The following is a 23,234-nucleotide window of genomic DNA, read 5'->3' as shown; positions in this document are numbered from 1 at the left end:
GGATCTAGCAAGCCTATCCATAAAGTTCAAAGTATAACACTCTTTGTCCATCAACATTAACCCATCTATTCCCTTGCGCATCACACATTTATCCAACACTGTGACTCATTCAGAGGTCTTTTTTGTCTGAACTTGTCTTTTTGTGTAGCTGTAATCACTTTCTGACCAGAATAGTTTTTAAAATGGTAAGCACCTTGGTCAAGTGGCCCTCGACTCTGGCTCTGCCTCTCTTGGTCTTTTAATATGGTGGAGGTATGTTTATCACCAGCTTTGCGATCTATGTTCATTGTCCCGGCTCCGGGAACACAGCAGATCTATGTCGCCATTAAGCAACTTGTAGCACTCTGCTCACAAACCCCATTTAAGTGCAGGACCTCCCAAAAGAGCCAGAGCTGCTGTCTCTTAAAGAAACCATGCAGTTTTTTGTTGCTAATGCTGAGTCAGGGAGTCTTCTCTTAAAGGAGCCATGCCTCTGCTCGCTGCCAGCAACAGAGCCTGAAAAAAATGTGGCTAGCAAGAAGCTGCACTTGGTTTCCGTTTTTGTGGGTCCAAAAGCCTTTTTTCCTTAAGTTTTTTTTTTTTTTTTTAGGTTTTATGTGGCTCCATGCCCCAGACGGTGGGCGCCATTTTGTAATAGGAGATTGCTCATTTGTTCCCACCCAGACCCGAATAATCATAAAAATCTATATTAATTACAATACTGCTTGGCCTATTAGCTCAGGCTTCTTATTAACTAACTCTTACATTTTAAACTAACCCATTTCTGTTAATCAATGTATCACTATGAGGGTATGGCCTACTGGTAAGGTTCTAGTTTCTGTCTCCTTTGGCAGTTCCTTGGATGTGGTGTCTCCTTGACTCTGCCTACTCTCTCTCTATCTGTTTGGATTTCCTGCTTGGCTGCACTCTGTTAAGCCATTGTCCGAAACAGTTTTATTCATCAATCAATAAAAGCAACACATATATAGATGGGCATCCTCAAGGTGGGGCATGGCATCTCATGGGGCTAGGGTCTCACAAACTCACCAGACTGGGCTGGTACACAGCAAGGTGTGACCTGGGCTAAGCCTGGAGGGCGGGAATGGTACAGGAGGAATTTCCTATATACAAAGAGAAGGCGCACAAGATATGGGACTAAGATGAGGTCTGTGGATCAAGGAAGCTGAAGGCAGGCTAAAGTTAGGCGACATCACTGATCTGGACCAGAAAACAGGAAATGCAACCTGAGTTAGGACTGAATTTAGGTTATGGCACAGGTCAGCTAGGGATGCATGGACTCAGTAGGTTGGCTTGTACCGGTGTTTAGTTTAGTTTTCTTTTTAATTATTTTTATTCTCTCTCTCTCTCTCTCTCTCTCTCTCTCTCTCTCTCTCTCTCTCTCTCTCTGTGTGTGTGTGTGTGTGTGTCATGTACATGCAGATATGTGAAGAGGCCAGAAGAGGACATTGGATCCCCCGGGCTTTCAGGCAGTTGCGAACTGCCTGATGTGCGTACCAGGAACCAAATTCAGGATTCTGGAAGAGCAGTCATCCCTTAACTGCCGGGTCACCTCTCCAGCCCAAACCTTTGTCGTTGCTTTGTTTGATTATATCAGGTATTTTATTACAGTCACACAAGACTGATTAACAATAAAACGTGCACATTTCTTACATGAATGAGGACATCACACAAAAGGAGAGATACACTGGACATCCTAGCGAGGTCTAGAAGTTCGCGTACCCTTCTCATAGGTGAGAGGGGAGAAGAAGCAGACAATTCAGGGAAAGTGAGGGATTTTTAAGAAAGATGAATGGACTCTCAGGAGCAGAAGACAGCTTGTGACACAATCTCCCAGAGCACAGTGTCAGCCTCCCTTGTGCTCTCCTCGGGTCCTACTCACTGTGCTGTGCTTGTTATTCTTTTGCGATGCCTTTAAGAACTAACCACGCCCACTTCCAGCCACTTCTGACCTCGTTGCCATCTTGGCTCCCCCTTTTCTGTCCATCTCTTGTCGTGTCATCCCATGTCTTCTGTCTCTCTCCATGTTTGTCTATGTCTCCCTTTCTTTAAGTAATAAATGTTTAGTTTTATGTATAGCCTTATGTTCATTTACTCTGCCGTCCACCGCATCCAGCCGCCTGACTCTGCCGCTCTCCCGGGGACCCTGCACTGCTCTGGCGGCAGCCTCTGCCTGGCTTGCAGGCTGCCCGGGGAATCCCATCATCATAATATTTTTAAAGAACAATAGTGCTTGATGGGATTCCTGACAGTTGTGTGGCCTTTGCAGAATCCCCCTTTAAAGTAGATATGGGGAATCCAGAAGCCAGTCTGGAGCCATTGCTTCCCAAGCCCCCTTAGTTCAAATCTGTCAGCACGGCACAGGGACACTCCTGAACTTCTTTGCACCAGACACTGCTATATCCCTTAGAATCCGAATCATCCTAGTCGACAGGCCTCCCTCCCTTCAGCTCCTCTCTCAGCATGAGCCAAACGAAATATTCTACAGAAGCCATAAAAGCAGAGGTATTCATTCTTAATTTTTTTTGTTTCGTCTTTGTTTTTAGAGACAGGGTTTCTTTGTGCATCCTTGGCTTTCTTGGAACTCATTCTGTAGACGAGGCTGGCCTCGAACTCAGCAATCCACCTGCCTCTGTCTTCCAAGGCATTAAAGTCGTGGGCCACCACTACCTAGCTTAGTGGGTCTTAATGGAAGAGATTAACAGCAGCTAGAACACAGCATTTCTCTACAAATCGGCACCTCTGTTGAAACCGTCAGGAAGGAGCCAGAGATTTTGAGACAGGGCTTACAGACTATGGGGAACTCAAAGAACGGTGTGCTTGTTGCATGCTAATGAGGATGGAGCCTGCAGTGAAGGGTCTTTGGGGCATGTGTGGTTCTGTTGGTAAGATGTCTAATTCTCACCTTCCTCATGACCCCAACCTTGGCCCCAACACCCAGCCCTCCCCTGAGCTGCATCCTTGATGCCGGAGATGGCAGGTACTGAGAATCTGGGTTGAGGTGAGACAGCTGTTTTGCATAATTACCTGGTAATTTGGGAAAGCTGAAAATTTAATCACCTTTAGGCCAACTGGAAACACCCCATCAGAAACACCTGCATCTAAGCAGCAGCTCGCCTGTGCCAGGCCTCCGCGGTCTCATTCCTTCTGGCTCCTTCCCCTAATGTCTCCATCTGATCTCCTGAGAGTTCTCTGAGATGCAGGCTGGACCTAAGGACCTCATCTGAAGTCCTTCCGGCTCCTCCCCCTCCCAGTCTCCCAGCTCCAGTCATACCAGGGTGACGGTTCTCTGTGGCCCATGAGTCATGCCTGCCTGCCTGCCTTTGAAAACCCCTTCCTCTGCTCGGAAGCCCTCCTCTCCCCATCACCTTGAACATTTTCCTCCCGGAATGACTTCTGTGTACCAAGAAGGAGCTGATTAGGGATTTCCTGTTCTGAAAGGCAGCCTTCTGATCCTTTACGCTCACACTCACAGAGAGGAGTTATTCTCCTCTCTCTCTCTCTCTCTCTCTCTCTCTCTCTCTCTTCCCACCGCAGTGTAGGGTCCCATGTTGTTTTTCTTTATAGTCATTAAACTTGGTGTAGGTCATCACAGGGCAATCATCCAATAGATGTCAAATGAAAGAACGAATGCATGCGTAAACAGATGGAATTGGGTGGAAGAGTTCAGACACATCGGGCAGTGATGCTAGGTATCTTTCTCAAAGATCCATACTTCTCCAGTTCACTCATGTGCGATGTCTGGTTGCTTTAGCTTTCTGCTACCCCGAGTTTCTCGTCAACTTGACACAAGTCAGGGTTGTTTGGGAAGAAGAGAAAATGCCTTCATTCCATTGGCCTGTAGGCAAGCCTGGGGTGGGAGTATTTTCTGGATTGGTGATGGATGTGGGAGGGCCCGGCTCTCTGTGGGCAGTGCCATCACTGGGTAGGGTTCTATACGAAAACGGCTGGATAAGCCATTGGGAGCAAGCCAGCAAGTAGCATTCCTTTATGGCCTTCGCTTAAGTTCTTGCCTCCAGGTTCCTACCCTGCTTGGGTTTCTGTCTTGCATTTCCTCAGCGATGAACTGTGATCAGACTGTGTAAGCCAAGTCCTTTCTGAATTGCTTTTGGCCATGCTCTTTATCACTACAATAGAAACCTAACTCAATCATCTGCCTTCCACACAAGGAGTGAAGTTTGTAGCTGGGCGGTGGTGGTGCACATCTTTGATCCCAGCACTTGGGAGACAGAGGCAGCTGGATATGAGTTTGAGACCAGTCTGGACTACAGAGCGAGTTCCAGGACAGCCTGAGCTACACAGAGAAACCCTGTCTCAAAACAACAACAGTGGCAACAAAAACAAAAAGCCAAAATCCATTCTTGGTTTCCATTTTCCAATGGAGGTTCACAAGCATTTATTAGGTGTTTCCCCATCGACTAATCTAATGCTAACATCCCACATTAAACCAAATAGACGAAACACTGTCCTCCTGGGGTCTGGAGCCATCACGTGACATTCAGCTTCACTGTGGCTCAGAAGGCTTGGTAGGCAAACTGCTCCCACCCAAGCATGAAGTCCTGAGTTAGAGTGCAGTTTCCATGTGCAAGACCAGGCATGGCGGTGAGCGCCTGTAATCCCAGCGCTGGGGAGGCAGAGACAGACAGATCACCGGCTTGTTGACCAGTAGCTCATCCTATTCAGAGGGTCCTAGGTCCCAGTGAGAGACTGTTGTGGAGTAATCTTCTCATACACTGTGAAGGTGTGAGTCTTTGCCAAGGTGCCTTTTGATGGCTTTAATAAGGAGCTGAATGGCCAGTAGGTAGGCAGGTGGAGGTTAGGCAGGATTTCTGGGCAGAGAGAAAAGAAGAGATGAATCTAGGCGCGAGAGAGATGCCAGAGGAGATGGAGAGGAAGCAGGACATGCAGGAAGAGAGGTAAAAATGTAGATTAATATAAATAGGTTAATTTAAGTTATAAGAGCTGATTAGAAACAAACCTAAGTGAGGCCCTAACTTTCATAATTAGTGAGACGTCTCTCTGTGTCATTATTTGGGAGCTGGCTAGCGGGACAGAGAAAGGCTTGTTACAAGAAAATCTACCTAAAAAATGTGGAGGATCCCAAGAATCACCAGCTGAGAGCAACCTCTGACTCCCTTGCACACACATGTGCACCTGCACACCAACAGGGACACACATGCTCTCACACACTCTACTCACACCCAATTTAGTAGTGGTATATGCTGCGGCGGAGAACTCACAAAGGAAATGATAGGTCAGAGCTGTGATCTTTCAGTGGAGTTCCCAGGAAGGGCCGCGCCCGGCAGATAGCATCTGAGTGAGGACCTAAAAGCAGACAGGAAGCGGATGGAACAAAAGAGGGGGTAGGGCCCAGCCAAACACTGCTTAGCACTGTAGGAAGGGAATCTGGCAGGCAGAGGATGAGGCCAGAGCAGCACCAGAGAAAGAACCCAGAGGCTGTGGTCGGGACTGGCTTTTCCCTCTGAAAGCTCGCTGGAGGGTTCAGAGCACAGGCTTGATGGGGACTTGCAGTACGAAGTGAGACTGACCGCGGGGCTGAGTGGCTGAACTGGAAGGGTAAAGGCCAGCAGGGCTTGGCATATTTAGTGGAGGAGGGCAACGCACTCATCTGTCCTGTAATCAAGACATTTTCCCTCCATCTCTTAGAAGATTGTTAACGCGGGCTTACTTTTCAGAACTGCCAACTGCTAAGAAATGTGTGCTTAGTACGCAAATCTATGGTGCCTGAAAGTGGGAACCACAACTCATTTCCTTTACCTTGTGTGCTGAATAGCCTGTACTGTCGTTCGAGTTATTCCTTAGACAGGGAAAGAGAAGAATAAGGGAGATGTTGAAGTTTTTAATGTAAAAGATGGGAAGGATGAAGCTTGCATAACTAGAGGAGGTAAAAGCTGGGCAAGGTGGTCAAGCCTGTAATCCTACAGGAGGAGGATGCGGGTCCTCACTCAGATGCTACAGGACCAGTGTGGGACTGAGGAAGGCAGGACTACGAGGGAGATTTGTGGTGGACAGACAGGTGATAGGATCTAAGACAGGAGATGCTGGTGATGAGATCACAGCTTTCTCTGTGATTGGTAGAGGACAAGCTAATAAATGTACAAATTTCTTTTCTTAAAGATTTAATTATGTATTTTGTATATATGGGTGCTTTGTCTACATGTACACCTGCACACCAGAAGAGAGCTTTGGATCCCACGGGACTGCAGTTATAGAAGTTTGTGAGCTGCGATGGGTGCTGGGAATTGAACTCAGGACTTCTGGAAGAGCAGCCAGTGTTCTTAACCACTGAGCCATCTCTCCAGTCAAATAAATGCTGCATCAAAGTACTTCCTGCCTATAATAGCTCAGTAAATGTTAGGCATTACTTATAAATAGGACCTTTAATCAGATAATTAATGAGGGTCCCATAGCTGAGCCCTAGCTGAATGTGACCATTATCCGTGTAAGAACAGAAGGGGAAAGCTCAGTCACATGCAGGGAGAACCACGTGATGCCAGGGAAACCAGCCCTGTCAGTCCTGATCTCAGATCTCTGTCTCCACAACAGGAAAAAAGTAACTTTCCTCGATGGACCCAAATAAGCAAATAAGCATTGCTATATTAGGTTCCTTGTATTTTTAATACTTGCATTTAAGTTTAGTTGACACATATGTACATATATGTACAACTGCATGTGCATGTGTTTAAACACAGGGTCATTCTGCTGTCATTACAGGCATAATATTTCCAAGCATAATTCAGCAGTTTTTATCCCAGGCTAATATATTAAAAAATTATAAATTAAGAAGTTATTTTAAATAAGTATATATATTTTAATATACATATTTAGTTGTGTGTGTCTATAAAGCCATCTGAGTGCATGGTGTTTGGTGTCCTGTTTGCCTTGTAAAGTCCTCTCTCTTCTTCCTTGGGCCACACATGGGCTGCCTTGCCCTGATAACATAGACACAAGGAAGGCTCCATTTAACAGTAAAGTTGATTCTCTTTCAGAATGCCTGTTTCTATCGAGACCTGACAAATAAGACTGCTCAGATGGAGGCTGTAAACATGGAATTAAATTTTTGTATATATTTCATGCAATATCGCTGAAGCAGAATATGTTGATGTGATTGTTTAAAAATTACCCTGTCAGTATGGAAACACATGCTTATTACAATCAGGCAGAACAGGCTTCTTGGGAATCCTCCTGCCTGTTCTCTGGACCACATGAAGCTATACTAATATAAGAAGGGCTTTGGAAAGATGAGCCCTCAAAATAAATGGGGGCTGAAGAAGTAGCTCAGATAGTAGAGTATCTAGGAGACCCGGGTTTGATCCCCAGCACTGTATAAAACCAGCATACTGGTGATTGCCTATAATCTAAGCACATGGGAGGCAGAGGCAGGAGAATCAAGACTTCAAGGTTATCCTTGGCTATGTAGCAAATTTGAGGCCATTCTGGAATATGCAGTTTTAAAAAAACAAGCAAGCAGATACCTCCAGCAGCTATAGAGTTAAGTTAAGTAGTGGCCATTCTGGAGATCTTTGACAAGGTGAAGAAGAAGATGTCATTTAGTGCTGGGGTAGATTGGGCACAGCAAAAAATTCCACAGAACACGGTTCACTGGGAACTGCCGTCCCATCTCTAAGATTTAACAGGGTTGCTGGTTTTGTGTATTATAAATTTAAAAACTGAATACCAAGTGCTTTCTAAAGTGCATTAACTTTTGCACATTTAATTTGAAATATACAGTTTGGGGATACCTTATGTTTTATATCAATATGTCACAATTTCAGCAAGTCATTTAAAACCCTGGTAAAATACTATGGAGAGTGATTCTATAGTTATTGTCCAGTTTTCTGTGCTGCATGGAGATCCGAGAGAGACTTCGTGTTTGGCTCACTGTGGAGTGTATAGTTTCTGGAACACAGATTCCATATGTGTCAGAGATATGGACTGTGTTGATTGAAAGAGTTCACGCTAACTAGGTACTTGATACAGTATGTCACCTGGGATACAGTCAGCACTGGTAAGCCAGTCTTTCTGTGACTTCCTTCCTTCCTTCCTTCCTTCCTTTCCTTCCTTCCTTCCTTCCTTCCTTCCTTCCTTCCTTCCTTCCTTCCTTCCTTCTTTTTCTTGAGACAGGGTTTCTTTTAGCGCTGGCTGTCCTGGAACTCACTCTGTAGACCAGGTTGATCTCGAACTCAGAAATCTGCCTGCCCCTGCTTCCCAAGGGCTGGGATTAAAGACATGTGCCACCATGCCTGGCTTCTTGGTATGATTACTTTAACAGCCACATTATTCTCTCCAGGAGACACCACCTGTATAGATTTACACCTGATCTGTCTCCATAGTTCCTTTCCCGAGTTCTGTTTGGGCAGATGTTCCCTGAACGCCCATCCTGTACTAGTGGCCTCGTGGTACTGTCCCTTACTAACCTTAAACATCGATGACAGTGTCTTCTGGTAACACAGCTCTAGAGCCTGACCAGATTGTCAACTCTTGGTGCTACTAGTGGCTGCTGTCTGGACCAGGTGTTTCCAGGATCTCAGTGTCTTATCCAAGAAATTAAAAAGGACATACTCCCGAGAAGGATAGCAACAGAAAGTTTTATTAGGAACTAAGTGAATCACATGACCAGGGCAGTCAGTGGGTCACCTGAGTAAGAGAGTACTGGTAGCGGGGAGGGCCTGGATTATTGTTTGGGGTTTCTTTCTATGATGTCAAGGGGGAAAAGGGGATAGCTTCTATTTGGGTGGTCTTCTATATTGATTGAAATATTTAAGTAATATAATCTGTTTTCTATCACATGTGCCTTCCTGTATTGCATCTGACTTTAATCATGTACACAGCCATTAAGGATAAGTATATAGTATAAGTATATAGTATAAGGATGGTAAATAGGGGTTTTCCTAGGTGTTCTATCAAGGACACATTTGTCTTCTGCGCGTCATCATAAACCAGTCTAGGCTGGATTGGAGCCTTATCTTCCATACCCACGTATGCTCTAGAATACAAACTATCCAAAAAAGGAAATCCTTGTTAGTTCTTAGGGGAGGATAAACTTGCTCTGTTTTTCAGAGCAGGTGTACATGCAAGGTGATGGGGTTCTAGGTTGCTAAGTACATTGTTAGAAGAGGCGTGTACAAGTACCACACATACCAGAGTTACCAGTGCGCTGTATACACATAGCCCAAGCCAAGCAGAGTCCCAGATTGATGAGCTATTTCCCATGCTTACCTGCCTCGCTGGAGGTGAAGATGTTCTATCTAACATGGGAACCCTAGGACTAACATACTCCTTGAAACATAGCAGGAAATCAGTAGACATGTAACAGACTTCAGTAGCTGGACTTTCAAACACAGCTGTCAGCTGCCTGATGTGCACACTGGGAACCGAATTCGGGGTCCTCTGTAAGAGCGGTGTGCACTCTTAACTGGTGAGCCACCCCTCTCCAGCCGACCTCCCTTTTAAGGCGGCTTTTGAGAATTCACCGAGACGTAGCATTGAAGGGGATTTCCTCCTCCAGTGAATTGCCCAAACTATTCCAGACTGATGGTTGTTGAGCATATTTTCAAAGCTCCCCAGTGATGGAAATGACAGAATTTAATCACCTTTGTGGCTGAGTTCTGCTTTGGGTCAAAGAAAACTCTCCTGTTGCATCCTAATTCAATTTTTTCCTCTCTATAGAGATGGAGGGAAGCCAACTAGCATCTTTCTTCAAACAAACTACCCTATTCTTGATGAAGGTTATTAAGTCAGTCTTAGTCCTCAGTCCACAGTTTCCTAGGTGAACTCTGCTCACCTCTCCCCTGGTTTTAGCCTCCATCCTCTTAATGGTTTCTGTCACTTCCCTTTGGATCTTTTCCAATTCCTCTTCAGTTCTCTAGAAACTCCGAAGCCAAAGCTTGACTCAACACTAATGAAGGCCTGACCAAAGTTAAATATAGAAAAAATTATATGTTCTCAGACTGTGCGTGTCATATTCTGCCAGCGCACGTCAGGGCAAATGAGGGCCATTAATGTCGACTGACGCGCCATTTGTGATGTCCTAAAGCAAGGCTGGATGAGGACTCACCTTGCTAAAAATACCTTTGTGTTGTTTTCAAAAGATTTCTTATTCTAATGTATAGATGTGTGTTTGTGTGAGTTCACGCACACCAGACGCATGTATTTGACATGCTTATGATAAACCCGTTTCAAACATTAGGTGAGAACTATCACACATTATAAATTATAACTTTTTACTAGATCCACCTGCCCAAGGGACTCTCTAAGCCCCAGTTCAGCTAAGCAAACTGTCTTGGAGCATCTGAAGATGATGGTGTATTTGATACTCAAATAAATTGTGTTCATTACTGCTTTAATAATCCAGTTGCCTTTCCGTTCTCTCAAAATTAGCAAAAACTTTTCAACGTCTTAAGCATGATAATACCATATTTGGGAAAGTCACTGTATTTTTTTCAATCGACTTATTTCCTCTTTTGGATATTTGTGAAAGACCATTCTCTGGAACAGAAAAGTAAGTGTATTTTCAGTTCTCCAGAGTTCCTGGGAATTATTGCTGGTATAAAGGCAGGGCAAGCTTTTCCCAGCAGGTTTTCCATGTGTTTAGCTGCTGGCTGTCCCTTTGGACTATTTGTACTCCTTGGTGTGACTATTTTTTTTTTTTTTGCTATGTTGAAACACCATGACAAAGGCAACTTATAAAAGGAAGTGCTCAATTGGGGACTTGCTTGTCATTTCAGAGAGTTTGCCTATAACCATCAAGGCAAAGGACATGGAGAGAAAGAGAGGGGAAGAGAGAGAGAGAGAGAGAGAGAGAGAGACAGAGAGAGACAGAGAGAGACAGAGAGAGAGAGACAGAGTGAGAGACAGAAAGAGAGAGAGACAGAGAGAGACTGAGACTATAGGCCTAGCCTGGTGTGGGCTTTTGAAACTTCAAAACCCACCTCCATCAACACACCTCCTCCAATAAGGCCACACCTCCTAATTCTTTCAAAACAGTCTACCAACTGGGAACCACATAATCCAAGTATATGGGCCTATGGGGCTGTTCTTAGCAAATCATCATAGTTCATGAACCTCTGTTCTGTATGTTTCTTTTGTCCCTCCCAGGGTCACCTTTGTGCCCCTAAGCCACTCTTTTTCCTTCTTTCTGTTTTATAAAATTGCTTGCTAGGCTGGGCAAAGTGGCACACACCTTTAATCCCAGCACTCAGGAGTAGAGGCAGGAGGATCGCTGTGAATTCAAGGCCAGTCTTATCTACATAGCGAGCTCCAAGACATCGAGGACTACATTGAGAGACCCTATGTCCAAAAAAATGTAATAATAATAATACATTTTAAAAACTTGAAAATTGCTTCCTATTCTTTTAAAAACATCTATATATGTACACCATCACAAAGGTTTTATCTGGGTTCATTAGATGCTTCCTTTGGTTACGTTCTTTTTTCCTCAAGTAAATTTGATTCTGTTGAATTTGGGTTGACCTCGAGCTTGCCTGATGACAAAGTCCTGTACAGGGTCTTGGTGCTTGCACTGTGTTTGGATGGTCATCCTAAAGAACAGAAAGAAAGGGGCAAGGAAAAGAGACAAGCAGGATACAAATCACCGTCACATGTTTCCAAGGCCCAGCTACAGACACAACCATTTCTGTTTATACCAAGCCCCCCCCCTCCCGGGACTGTCCCCTGGAGAATCTGGGCCACAGCAGTGTGTCTCTCAGCTCCAACCTCATTATTTTAAGAACAGGGCCAAGGGGCATTATGCCTCAGACAGTTCTGGGCTGCCTATCATATTCTATTTGTTCTTTTCTACTTTATGAACGCTGGCCTAGACCCGATAAATTGTTTGTGTGACCCGTGAGCAGGTCACAGATAACATTTGGAAACCACTGCTTTGGGGCACTGCAGATTTGCACACACAATTCCTCAACTGGTTTGTTTCCTTCTGTGTCATAAATCAATGTACATATGATTTGTTGCCTGCTCTCACACTGGAATTGATTTCTTATCCAGCCCTTTTCTTCCTACCAAAGCTTTTTCCTTCCGCCAAGAGTATTATACTGTCAGGTCTGTTGTTTTGGGTCTATTGGCAACATTTCTAAATCCTTTGCTACTTCACTCTAAGAAGGATAAAAGCCCTAAGAAAGAAGGTTCTGGCTTTAGGTACTTCAAGTTGCATATAATAGAAATCCTATCTGTATCTATCCAGCTGTCTTAAATAATACAGAAATATACTCCCCCAAACCACAGGTTCAGAAGTACACTTCATCGGCTACGCACCTCACTGAGGTCACTCAGTACACATGCTCTTTCTAGCATTCAGCTCAGCCTACCTCCATATTGGGTTATCCTCAGCTTGATACCAAGATGGTGGAAGATTCTCCAAGTGTTGCCTCCAGGCACAATTATATCCACAGGAAAGAGCGGCTCTCTTCTTTTAAGAGACAAGCTCCCAGCTATGAACTCTCACATCCAATTGACTGTTACCAGGCCGCATGCATGTTCTTAAAGCAGCAGCAGGCGAGGAGAATGTTGGTGCCTTTGAACAGACCAGTTTGTAGAGGGGAAACGGATACCTGTGCAAGTCAGTGAAAACCCGCAAAGTTAATCTTTCTCTTTCTAGTGCTGGGTGGATAGAATGTGGGTCCTCACACTCACTAGGCAAATACCCTGTCACTGAACTAAATCCCCAACCCCCAAAGTTATCTTTCTCAAAAAATTATCTTTATTTAGTGTATACATGTGTACATACGCACGTGCATGCATGCGTGTGCACACACATGTACACGGTGGTGGTGGATGCACCTGCCACACCAAACATTTAGAAGCCAGAGAACAACTCGGGGGAGTTGGTCCCCTCACCACGTGGGTCCCGAGGATCAAACTCAGGCCACCAGGCTTTGTAGGCAGTGTCTTTACCTGCTGAGATATTTGCCCTACCCACAAAGTTACTTTTTTTCTCCTTTTAGACACACTCTATATGTAGCTTGTCAAGGTCTGATGATTCTGTCTCAGGGTATGTTCAGACTCAGGCACCTTTGGTGTTGTCCACTGTGACCTGCACAGACACAGGATTGATTACTCGTTTGGATTTGGGATCCGTCCAGGAACAAGAGCAACACAGGTGTGCACTCTGACTGGGCAGAGGTTGGCAGCTGTGAAGATATTCATCTGTCCGGTGGTCCAGGGTTTGGACCTCACCCACACATTTGTGACCTCTGCAGACTTATGACCCGCTGCTGACTTGTCCTATCCCTTTAAGAGACAAGCCCCGCCCACTCCCCCATTCCTGCTGAGGCAAGTGGGTATTTCTTCTGTTTCTAGTCTGTGCTCTCTCTCCCATCTCTCTTCCCAACAGGTGGCTGTGGCCTCTTTTCCTCCACCTCTCCTTCCCCCTTTTCCCTTCCATAACCCACGGAATAAACTATATCCACAGTCTCTGCGTGGCGTGTCTACCCGTCTCTCACCCACCACGACTCCTTGTGGGACTGGCTGCCCCACCGGTTCCCACCTGCCTGGGACCCACAGAGGCCTTGGCTGGTGGGACCAGGTGCCCTTCATGGCCCGAAACCGCGCTGTTTTATCTAAACCATTACAATGAATTTTTATTAAAAAAAATTACATTCTTAACAATAAAACCCCCATCTATCCGGTACCTCCAACTATAGTTTAACAAAGAGTTATTCCTGTTTGACTAAGGAAAAAATCAGGCTCAGAGATTTGCAATGATCTTCTCGTGTCCCACGGCTTCTGCAGGCCTTCTTTGGGAGCCTGAACCATCTCCAAGTCTCACCGTTAACGTGGCTCTCTTCCGAAAGGACTGTCTGCGTGCTTTATAGCAAGTCTGTCAGAGCCACATGACTAGTGATTTTCCTTTGGTGGTTTTTCTGAGACAGGGTTTCTCTGTGTAGCCCTGGCTGCGCTGGAACTCACACTGTAGACCTGAGATCCACCTCTGCCTCCCGGATGCTGGGCTTCAAGGCGTGTACCCCATCTCCCAACAGTGATTTTCACAAATAACAACTAGCAGTATTTTAATATTCATTTCCCCTCAGCTCAAGGAGTCTCCTAAACAGATACACTATTTTGTTTCATTCATTCATGAACCACCCACGACATGGAAAGCGCCGGCCAGACCTCGTTTGTGAGGAGCAAACAGCGTGTGCCTTCTCTCCCATTCTGCACACTCTAATAGGATGCTAAAATGGCCTCTGTATTCCATCAAAGTAATAACGCCGATCGAGGCTGACATCGAACTGTCTATTATTCATGGTAAAGCAAGTTCTAATACAAAAAAAACAGCTTCACACATATGCACACGCGTGTGGGGTGGGGATGGGGATGTGGCAGGAAGAGAAACATAGGCATTCCACGGCTAACACCCCAGCCCCGTGACTTCTTGACCACGCGACATTGGACAAGTATTTATCCTCTCTATTTCCTCTGTGATAAACAGATCACAGTGATGAATCGCTCATAACATTTTAACAATATGATCCAAGGCAGCACATAGAAAACAATTGGGAGGGTCCTGTCATACAGCAAGCGTTCAATCAATATATGTTCCCATCATCTCTCCACGGAAACCAAGTCTTCACTGTGAGGAGGCTTTCCTAGTGTTCCCTCCCCGTTGTGGACGATCACTAAAATGGTGAGACTTGACTTGCTGACTTTTCTAGGATGTGTTTTGTTTGCTCTGACACAAAGTCTCACTGTGTAGCCCACGCTAGCTTCAGACTTACAATCCTCTTACCTCCAGTGCTGGGATGGTGGATGTACCACTGTGCCTGACTTAGAGTTTTCACACACAGTGTTAACAGTGAACTCAGTCTGAGCCGCCTGTCTTTTGTTTCATCAGTGGCTACACAGCCTTAGGAAACCACTAACACTAGATGCTCATTTCATGTAGTATTTTTTAAAAATGAATTCAAGGGTGGCCTGGAGAGTTAGCTCGGGAGTTAAGAGCACTCGCTGCTCTTGTAGAGGACCTGGGTTTGCTTCCCAGTGTCCATATGGTGGCTCACAACCATCTGGAACTCCAGTTCTGGGGGATCTGATGCCCTTTTCTGACCTCTGCTGCCACCAGACACATACATAGTAATATGTATATTACCATAATAATATGTATTACCACATATATATGTGCCATATATATTGCTACATACATAATACATGGTAACACACACACATACTTATATATGCAGGCAAACACTAAGCATAAAATAAAAATCAAGTAAATTGACCAAGTCTTCCATTGTCAAGAAGCTGCTGGATTTTTAGCATCTTAAGTAAAGCTAGTCAAAGACACTTGGTGACAAAGTGCTTGCCTAACCTTTTTGAGGACCTCCATTCAGGTCCTAGTACCACAGGAGTAGCAGCTATTACGTCCACAGAGTCCTGGCATGCTGTGGAGTCCTGCTTCCAGCATTGGTCCTTGAACACATTAGACCTTGGGCCGTTTATAAATGTGGCTTCCTCCACAAGAATGCTAAATGATTTTGTGTAACTCACACTAGATAAACGAGCCCACATGCTCGTGGAAGAATCACAACAACCTATGAGGAAAGAACACACTTCCGCTTGGAGCAAGAAAGAGGGCAAAAGAAGCGAGTGTTTAGAGAAGCAGTTCAAACCAAATGAATTGGGAGACTGTCGCTGATGATCCAGAGCAGGACTTGCCCTTGTTTGGTTATTTGAGTAAAGGGAATCAAGGAGCTTGGATGACCTTCTATAATGGTCTGTCCTGTCCCTTTAAGAGACAAACCCCGCCTACCCACCCAACCCCTTCCTCCTCCAGCCTGAACTCTCTCTCTGTCCTGTCCCTCTTTGAAAGAGGTGACTGCTACCTCTCCTCTCCCCTACCCCCCCCCCCCACTTCGCCTCCATAACCCACTGAATAAACTCTATACTCAAACTCTCTCTGCATGGTAAATCTGTCTTCCAGCCCCAAGGGCTCCAACGAGGCATCTGCGGATCTGCTGTGGTCCTGCCGCATCCCCTGCCTGGGACCATAGGACTGACTACCCTTAGGGGAACCATGTTGCCGTTTTCTAAACCATAACACCTTCTACTTACCCAAGAAAAATGCAGCATATGTGGTATATACATATAATACTCATATAGTACTTTGAACATCATTGGCCCCCATAATCTCATGGGGAGTGGCATATTAGGAGACATAGCTCTGTTGGAGTGGGCATGGCCTTGTTGGAGGATGTGTGTCACTGTGGTGGCAGGATTTAAGGTTTCCTATGCCTAGGCTACTGTCCAGTGTGTCAGTTGACTTCCTGCTGCCTGCATGATATAGGACCTTCGACCACTCCTCCAGCACCATGTCTGCTTGCATGCCACCATTTTGATAATGGGTTGAATCTCTGAAACTGGAAGTGAGCCTCTCTCACTTAAATGTCTTCCTTATAAGAGTTGCTAAGGTCATGGTGTCTCTTCACAGCAAAAGATGATCTAACTTAAGCGGAAGTTGGTACCAGGGACTGGGGTATTGCTGTGATAGGCCTGATCGTGTTTTTGTTTGGAGTGATAGGGACTTTGGGAGTTTGGGTTAGGAAAGCAGTGGATGCTTTAAGTGCTGCTTAATGGACCACGGAAGACAGTGGTGCTAAGCATTTGAACTATGGGGGCGCCCACTCAGGGGGTTTCAGAGGAGAAGAATTTTAGTACGTTGTCTAGAGAACATTCCTGTGATATTTTGGTGAAGAATATAGCTGCCTTTTGTCCTTGTCTGAAGAGTCTGCCTGAGGATAAAGTGAAATGTTTTGGCTTAATTCCTTTGGCAGAAGAAATTGCAAAACAGCCTAGTATAGACTCTGTCGTGTGGATATTAGTGGTCACTCTAAAGCAGATGTATAATGAAAAGGAGCAAGCCAAGCAGGGTAAATTGTAAAATGTAAATTTTGAGGAGAAAAAGAATGCCAGGAAATGGAATATAGCTGAATCCTGTGTTCAAGGAACTAAATGGATTAAGAAATTGAGTAAAGGGAGTGGTGGCCTCAGGGCAAGATCCCGTCCAGCTGAGTTTCCTATTTAAAGTTTCTTTCTGAGAAGGAACTAAGGAACAGGTTAGAGCTGGGTGCGGAGTGCACCTTTAATCCCAACCCTCTGGGAGGCAGAGGCTGTCAGGTCTCCTGGTTTGAGGCCAGCCTGGTCCACAGAGCAAGTTTCAGGACATCGAGCTTGGGCGGTGAAAGACTAGTGGACAGGTTCTAGCCCCAGAAACCAGCAGAACCTGGCAGCTTCTGCCATGTGGTTCTGGCTTTAGAGTTACAGATAGGAGGAGGGATTTACAGAATAAAACCACTGAGGCCAGAATTGTGTCAGGGGTGTCCGTCTGTCTTCTTAGAGAACTCAGGACCACCAGCCCAGGGATGGCACCACCTACAACAGGCTGGGCCCTTCCCCATCAATCACTACTTAAGGAAATGTCCAACAGGTTTGCCTACTAGCCGATCTTATGGAGGTTTTCTTAGTTGAGTGTCCCTCCTCTTAGCTTACTCTAGCTTGGTGTGAAGTTGACGTAAAACCAGCCAGGACATCATAGAGGTTTCTTATCCACAATAAGAGAAGAGCTCCCAAATCGCGAATCGATCGATTTAAAAACGGCCCAAAGGGCAGAAAATAATTTCTCCAAAGATCTAAATCACCTGCTACATATATAAGACTGTGGTTAGCATCATGAATTCTTAGTGAGATGCAGATTAAATCTGCAGGTGAAATCACCTTACACAAATGGGAGGTGGCTATCAAAAACAAATAGGAGACACAAAAATGGAGAGAAGAGGATGGGGGGGTGTGCTGGTGAGAACGTGGAGACATCAGAAGCCTTATTCACTGCTGGTGAGAATGTAAAATGGTAGACAGCTGTGGGAAACAGCACGGCCAGCTCCCAAAAACCTAAAAAGAGAACTACCCGTATATGATGCAGCAATTCTAATTTTGGTTTTATCCCCCAAAGAACAAATAAAACAGGGTTATGAAGAAGTATTTATAAACTCAAATTATTTGAAACAGTTAAAAGTGTGGGTGCGAGCCAAGAGCCTGCCCCCAGCAGAATGGGTAGCAAGATGTGGGACAGTTGCGCAATGACATCTTGTTCAGCCACGAAAGGAAGGAAATTCTAGTACAGGGACAATGTCAATGTCAGGGGGAAATCTCTGTTTGAGGGTATAATTCTCTCCCTCATCTCTGAGCTGGGTAACTTGTTTTATTGAACTGAACATCTATTATTTAACACTGCCGCAGCCTCCTCCAGTGTCCCATAGAACGAGGTACGAGGACAGAAGCAGAGGAAAACTCAAGACCGTCACATCATTTTCCCTATAACTTGTGATAATCCGAGCTCACACAGTTCCCAGCACAGACTCTTCAGGAATGTTAATTCTGTGAAAGACATGCGTGGTGCTCTCTTTTGAGAAGAAAACTTTAAATGTTTTTTTGTCAGTTTTCAAGTTTAAACCAGTCCTCTCCCTCCTTACCACTGTGTAAGGTTGGCAGGAAGCCTCATTCCCTAAGAAACACTGGAAGTCCCTGTCTATCACTGGGATACAGAATTGGGTCTGTGTGCTTTTTTTTTTTTAATTAAAGGTTCACTATTTAATGTGCATGTTCCTAAGTGTATGAATATGGGTCACATATGTACCATACCTGCAGAGGCTAAAGGAGGATATCAGATTCTCTGGAGCTTGAGTTATGCGCAGGCGTGTGCTGCCCAGTGTGGCAGCTGGGAACGGAGACCCTGGTCCTCTGGAAGCACAGCAATGCTCCTAACTGCCGAGCCATCCCTCCAGCTCCCCCTTTTGCTTGCTAACTTCAGGCAGGTGTGATGAAGGTGCTCCCAGACCCTTCTGCATTATACCGCTCTGTCCTCAATATCCCGAGGTCTTAATGGATTGCTCTGAGTTTTAGGAGAGGCAAAAGCAAAAACACTCACTAATCCTGAAAAACGCTACGAGAGAAGCCAATGAATGAGGCAGGTATAAGTGGAGACCCAAGCCAGTGATTGAGGCAGAGGCTAATGGAGACTTAGTTGCAAATACTTTCATGGTGAAGTGAAATAGAGGCTGTCTTAGTTAGCGCTTCTATTGCTGTGAGAGAGACCTTGAGCATGGAAACTCTTATAAAGGAAAACATTTTGTTGGGACTGGCTTGAATTACATAGTCTAGTCCATTATCATCATGACAGGAAGCATGGCGGCATACAGGCAGATGTGGTGCTGGTGAGTTTGCTGAGAGTTCTGCATCCCGACTGGTAGACAGTAGGAAGGGGCAGTGTGCTACTAGGCCTGGCTTGGGCTTCTGAAACCTCAGAGCCCATCCCCCCCATGACAAACTTCCTCCAGAAAGGCCACACCCACTCCAACAAAGCCACACCTCCAATACTGCTACTCCTAATATGCCTATGGGGACCATTTTCATTCAAACCACCACAGAGGCAAGCAAGCCTTAGGGAAGCAGAAGGAACTGAAAACAGAAGAGTAAGCCAGGCAGGAGCATGGGATGTGCAGATAGATGCCTTGAGTCTAGGAAGCTCAGGTGTTCCAGTTGTAAGAGGATCAATGTGACTGGGACAGTACAGTGGCAGGAAACGAGTATGGAGACAAAAGTAAGGGTCTTGTCTGAGGCCTTGTCAGCCACTCAGCTGATCTGGAGTATGAAGGTTTCTATTGACTACCAATCAGAATCATCTAGAAAGGGGGTCTGGGCATGCCCATGAGGGGTTATGTAGACTAACCTCTGGGCATGCCCGTGAAGGGTTATCTATATTAGTCTCTGGGCATACCTGGGAGAGGTTTTATTGTGAGTGGGGGCAGCACCATTTCATGTTCTGGGTTCTAGGCTGACTAAGGAGAAAGGAAACCCAGCAGCATTGGGCGCTGCTTCTGCTTCCTGAGTGCAGACTCAGTGTGAGAAGCTGCCTCAATTCCCTGCTGCCTTCACTTCCCACGGTGATGGGCTGCACTCTGGAAGTGTGAACCGCAGTAAACTTTCCTTGCTCAAGTTGCTTCAGTTGGTTAGCTAACATGCAAGGTTTTAGGTACTGTTTGGCAAGAAGTCACTGAGGAGTTGAATGTGGCCCAACAGGTACACTCTCATCGGACTCTGTAGATTTCCAAGCCTCAGTCCATCCAATCTTTTTAAGATTCTTTGCAGCGCCAGGACTTTGAGTCAAGCACAAGACCTATGCAAACTCAAGCCAGATGCAATCCCAGTTCCCCCTCAGCCACAATTCCAGCCCCCTTGAGGCTAAGGCACCCACAGTCCCAGCTCTACCTGAGGAGCTATTGTCAGTTCGAAGCTATTAGGAGAGGGAGTGTCCATTTTCTTCAAGAGTACAGCCGGTGGTAAGTTGACAGTACTCCACTGGAAGACCACACATCCAAGAACGAAGGGCAGCTCAAGTTAGATTAAATGAACTAAAAGGAATAAAGGAGACTACAAAGCTAGATGGTTAAGGAGTGGGGACTGAATCTGGAAAGAGTGGGGAGGTGGAGAGGGGGTGAATATGATCTAAACACATTGTGTAAATTTCTTAAAGAACTAATTAAAAGATGGGGTGGGGGAAGAGAAAGAGGGAGAGGAGCAAGGAGAGAAAGATGAAGCATAGACTGGAAGTAGGGTGAAACTATAAGTTCTCAAACCCACCCCCAGTAATCTACTTTCTCCAATACAACTGTACATCCTGAAGGTTCTAGAACCTTCCTAGTGTTCAAATAGGTGAGCCTGTGGGAGACATTTCTCATTCAAGCCACAAGTGGAGTTCATCACTGACATGAAATAAAGCCAGATTTCGTCGTACAAAGATTAGGATAAGGAGCCCAGCCCCAGTGGAGACATCTACATCACACATTTTCCGTCTGTGGCACAGGTAACATCCTGGAAGAGGGGGGTGGAAAGATGGTAAGAACCAGAATACCAGGAAGTCTTCTTACTGTGAAATGGTCTCTCCTAGAAAGGGCTGCATAAACGCGACCAGAACACCGGCAGTATCAATAGACATGATAAGGAGGAAGGGGGAACATTTCAGTGGCAACTATTAGTTGCCCAGAGAGGCGGGATTGGTCTCTCCCAGGGAGGAACTTCTGCCTTGGTTGTCCCGTACAGGCTTACCAGTCCTGAAAACATATGCACACAGATAACAAGAATGGACCCACAAGTTGTGTTTGTATATATACATGCGTATATAAGCATGTATATGTATATGTATCTAACAAAGATAACGAATGAAGAAGAAGCTATCAATTTGAGAGTGGGGGCATGGAAGGAGTTGAAGGGGGGCATAGGAGGAGTTGGAAGAAATGAGGGCTGGAGGGAGGAAGAGAAAAGTGATGTAATTTCATTATAAAATTAATTTTAAAAACCCTTCAGGATTGTGTGTTTTCTCTCATACATCGAATCTTTTTTTAAAAAAGACATGAAGGGGGGCTATTTGGGAAAGGGAAGGGTAATGATGTTAGCATGGTAAGATCAAAGTACATTATGTTCATGCATACAAATATTAATGACAGTTATCTTGTATAATTATACATATAGAACTAGATAAAAAGAGTGAGCACACTGAGGAGAAGCAGAAAGATGTGTATTGCTGGTCTAGAGCTAGAAGCTAGAGAGTGTATAGTGGCATTACTTGCCAAAACTGGGTTTTTTTCTTTCTATTTCTTAGCTTTGTGAAAAAAGATGTTAATTAAACAAAGTAAAATATCTATGTAACCATTAGAAGCTGTCACAATACATATTTAATGACAAGGAAAAGTGCCCTTTCTGAGACTGAGTTCCTTGCTCAGAATCCATTGGCATTCATCTCCACACAGCTTTGTCCCTGCGAGGCTGCTGCCATGAGCACCAGATACTCTGCCCGAGGCTTTCCTCTGGGCAGGAACCTGCTGGACGCCTATGCTAGGGAACTGGATGCTCAGCCCTCCTCCTGCCAACCTCTCTAACCCTAACCAATTGCTCATGGGAAGTTGACGGGGAGCAGCCTTACCTTCCTCAACTTCCCTAGGGGCAATCGTGAGATTGCCACAATTGGGTTTTTAAGACTTCACCATCAGAGCTCAGTTCTGATTATAACATGTATTAGATTAATTACATAGAGTTGATAGACTTACTGTGATTTTTTTTTTTTGATTATCAACATTTCAACATTCCTCTCATGAGGTGGTTGCATCTATGTCCCCTCTCCCTCAGGGACATGACTGATTTAACTACAAAGCTAAGGCAGAAGTGACCTTGTGTGGCTTTCAAGGCTGCACCAGAGAAGACCATGAGTTTCTGTTTGCTCTGTTGAATGCTCTCTCTTGAGGAATTCACACATCAGGTGAGAAGTCGGGCAATACAGAAGTCCCTGTGCTGCACAGGACGTGTGCCAACCTGTTCGACCCTCAGAACCACCTGATAGCCCCGAAGAGTCTTCAGATGCCTGAATCTCTGCAGTAGCTCAAAGCTAAAGTCCTGGGCTCCTGTTAAAGAGAATGATATATAAGATAGACTGGGTTTTTTTTTATACCACCAATAAATACTTTTACATAACAACTGTGACTGGAAAACTTTCTCTCGCTGTATGTTTTCACAGTATCTTACATATATTTTCTGGCATTAACTTAAAAAGAAATTATGAAGGAAGACAGTTCTGTGGTAGAACATTCATCTAGTATATCAAGGCCCTCTTTTAAGACTACAAGATTGCAATGGATGGATAGGTGTTTAGACGGATGGGTGGATGAATATAGAATGCATAGATCAATGGATAGATGTTTAGACGGATGGGTGGATGAATATAGAATGCATAGATCAATGGATAGATGTATAGATGGATGGGTGGGTGGATATAGAATGCATCGATGAATGGATAGATGGATGGATGCATGGGTGGATGGTGGGTGGGCAGATAAGTGGATGGATAAATTGATAGATGGATATGTGGGTGGGAGGGTTGATGGGTGGGTGAATGGATGAGTAAATAGTCACTTTTACTCAACCTTCACTGCTATGAGAAAATATCTGAGGTGGGGAGGATCTTCTTAAGAGGAATGGTTTACTTGGTTTATATGAGTACATAGTTATCTGACTCCATTCTCCTTAGGCCTGTGACAAGCAGAAATGAATGTCAGAACAAAACTGCTCACTTCCCAGCAGGCAGGAAGCAGAGAGAATAGATAGGTATACCCCAGTGGACAACATCTTCTCAATCTGCCTCACCTCCTAAGAGCCCATTCAGC

Source organism: Myodes glareolus, chromosome 17 (assembly GCF_982192425.1).
Source record: "Myodes glareolus chromosome 17, mMyoGla1.1, whole genome shotgun sequence".
NCBI lineage: Eukaryota > Metazoa > Chordata > Mammalia > Rodentia > Cricetidae > Myodes > Myodes glareolus.
This window is presented reverse-complemented; position numbering follows the sequence as displayed.